Source organism: Uranotaenia lowii, chromosome 2 (assembly GCF_029784155.1).
Source record: "Uranotaenia lowii strain MFRU-FL chromosome 2, ASM2978415v1, whole genome shotgun sequence".
Classification (NCBI taxonomy): domain Eukaryota; kingdom Metazoa; phylum Arthropoda; class Insecta; order Diptera; family Culicidae; genus Uranotaenia; species Uranotaenia lowii.
The window spans coordinates 103,373,932-103,377,422 of NC_073692.1; positions in this window are offsets into that span (position 1 = coordinate 103,373,932).

Below are 3,491 nucleotides of genomic sequence, written 5' to 3' on the forward strand. Positions count from 1 at the left end.
GATCTTCCTTGACAGCCCGTGATGATAGTCCAGGCTGACGAGAGGGGCGAGTTTTGCTGATTTCTGCCAGGCTCGGGATTGGATGGATCATCTATAAATTGAAAACGAAACATTTGCGTTGGGCTTTGGATTGGTGGTTTAAATAAATAAATAACGTAGGTTACTTCAAAACAACACCAGTAGTTTACCGCTGATAAGCCGGACACTCGATTTTCAAGCGGACGTCTTTCGGGAGGAGGCGATCATCTTCGCTGGGTACGCGAACGCTGGCTGGAAAGAATCTCGAAAGGTTATCAATGGCCAAAGGTTTTTGAAGTTTTCAAGCTGGCACTAGAACCCAGAAATGGAACCGACGATGGTAAGCAGTGGAAAACTTTCAACCACAGCGGTAAATAAAAGGAAGCGTTTCTAGCAATGTGCTCGTGGACTATGGATTTCTTATGTATTTTTAACATGTTATGTAATACTTCTACGGCACAACACAGGGGTGTCATCAGGTTGATACACAAAACAACGCGTCAATGATCCTTGTAACATTTTCTTTCGCTTTGAAGCATACAAATCATTGAAAATTATGCAATTTTTAGTGTTCCCTAGAGGATGGAGTAGTTTTTGACCCTCATAAAGTTTTAAGTACATAGTTAAATAACATATTTCAGTTTAACTAAACACTATGTTATTTGTCAAGGGTCCGGCGCCAATTGTCCGACACATAAGGCCGAGATGAAAGATCTTCACTGTTTGCAAATTCAGAGTCAGCGTCTTCATCTGCTGCCAGCCAAAGTTTTCGTCATCCGTGAGGATTTCAGCGGCTAGACTACGCCGTCATGAGCTTCTGGGCCAGCCTCTTCTTCGATCTCCATCTGAATTCCAGTTCAGTTGATATCGATTTCAAGCGCCTTTTTATGACACCGGCGATGAAATTTCACGTTTGAGATTCAGTTGCCATTTGCCAACCAAGCGCGGATGATATTCCGACTATAGGATATAGGCAGCGAAATACAAAAACTTGTAGTCTTCGCGTCGTTATCGCATATGTGCACCAAGTTTCGCACCAGTACAACAAAACGGATTTGACGTTCGAGATAAACATTCGGATTTTTATTCGTTAACTTGCAAACGCAAATCGAGCTTTTCTGATCCGGGTTTCGAAGTCTTTCTTGGTACCACCATCAGACGTTATATGGCTGTTAAGATACTGAAATTTTTCCACTTTCTCAACCTGTTGCCCAGCTAACACGAAATTGGAAAGATTTTCTGTGTTGATATTCATAAACTTGGTCTTCCGGACATTGAGTTTGAGACCTTGGAGTTTTCGGTAAGGTCGACGATATCGTCAGCCAGGTCAAGAGTCAATCGATCCAGTCAATATCTCATGCATTACGATGGAAAAAGTAGTGGTGATATTTAAGATAAATTTTTAACTCACACCAGCAGCTACTGGGATTGGATCAGACAAGACATCGTCGTGCACGACCTTGCACGAAAATGCTTCGAACTGTGCTTCGATGAGATGGACTAGTTTCCCTGAGACTCCTCGTCGACTTAGAGCCGCCCAGATATTTTCATGGGTCAGTCGGTCGAATGTTTTTTTTTAAAATCAACAAACACTAACAGAATAGAGTCCTGGAATTCGTTGATTTGCCCCGATATTTCTCGTAGCGTTGTGTTGGGGTCCACACATGATCGTCCGGGTCAGTTATTTGTTATCATTATACTTTTAAGGCGATCACTCGAAATTGATGAGGCTAGAATTTGCAGGTTATTTCGTCAATCACCTTCAAGCGTTGCAAACTGAAATACGTTCGAAGGAGGAGACCGAGCAATAATATATGAAGCTCGGTTACTTCTGTGTAAATGGATGTGCGAAAGATCTTTACAAGTCAAAAAAAAGTTGATAAGTAGAAAAACATCTTCGTGGGAGGGAAAACTTATAGTTTTATTTTCTGTATGAGTTTAATCCATAAAAACTTAATACATGGATGTCTTACAGGTCTACAAAATAAACTTTTATGGTGCCAAGAAACTCAAAGCTGAATATTTCTGTGAAAGCTTAACTTAGAAATAGACTTTTTACAAGATTGTTTATCCTTTTGAGATTCGCTTAAAAAATTACAAATGTTTCGAAATCACAGAAATATCCTTCAATGATATCAGCAAGGCCGTAGGAACGGTTGGTATGAGGGTCCAAAAGCAAAATGTTCTTCTCTGAACTCGAAATTTTAAATTTCTTTAAATTAATAATAAAATTTCGATGAACGGCTAAAGTTAATCAAGAATAACAATCTCGACTCAGAACTAAAACCAAAACCTCGAAATCTTATTACACAATTCTACTATAGATTTTTAAAAAAATTCTCACTTGTTCATAGAGACCTAAAGACTGAACTCGAAAAACGCTATCAAATCAAAGGTGATTCACATAATAAGTCGGTGCATGAATTTAGGGTACATTCCTTAGTCTCAAATTTCGAATTTTCAAAAAGATTAGACTCACTAAAGTTGCCTGATGTCCCGGATTTTGCCCGAATGTTTTTACTTACTTGCAAATTTAAAAAAAAAAATAAAATTACGTTTTATAAATTTTATATTTTGCATCCAAAACATTTTTTTTAACAAAGTTTATTCAAATAAACTGGCTGATGTGTTTCGATGAAAACAAACTTTCGAGTTTTTTTCTTTATGATTTTAATTGAAGAATTTCTTAACTTGTGTGGATATTGCCCAAATTTTGGGTTGTAAAGTTTGAAATTGATGGATTTTGCAAGGTTTTAAGAAAAAATAGCGAAGATTTTCCCTGCCCAGATAAGTGCGGAAAAATATCTGGTGAGCAATGGTTTGAATAAATTCCGATGCTCTGGTACCAATTCTTTTTTCATAAACCTTAATTTGTTGCCTGTGACTGGGTTATGGAATCTGAATCCTGTTTATTATTCTTGAATATTACAAAAATATTTTAAATAACAAACCATTTCTTAAATTTGGATTTGAAAATTTTACTCTTAATTCTTATGCCGAATTGAAACTTCCAAAAGTTCCATAATGGCGATCCAAATAAAATATCAGAGTTTCATTTTTCGGAATTCTCAGTCAAGATAGGAATTCAAAATTTGTTTTCAGATTCTAAATGCAGAATTCAGATTCGGAATTGAAATTCAAAATCTCCCAAATCAAAACACTAACAGATTTGAGCCCCAAACCATTTTCTTTTTGAAATAAGGCCTTTAAAAACCCTCATTCATTTTTAAAAAAATAAAAAAAAACTTATAATTTTAGGACTTATTTTCGAAAGTGATGATTTGAAATGAATTATCATTAATATAAAAGAACTTAAACCTAAATAATGAGATATTTTAGTACCGTTTTTTTCACTATTCTGTATGTATGCATTTTTCAAGCAAAAATGTTCAAGGAAAAATTTTGTCACCACCCTATGAGGCAGTTCTTCCTACGGCCCTGGATACCAGAAATTGCTCTGTGATGAATTTTCC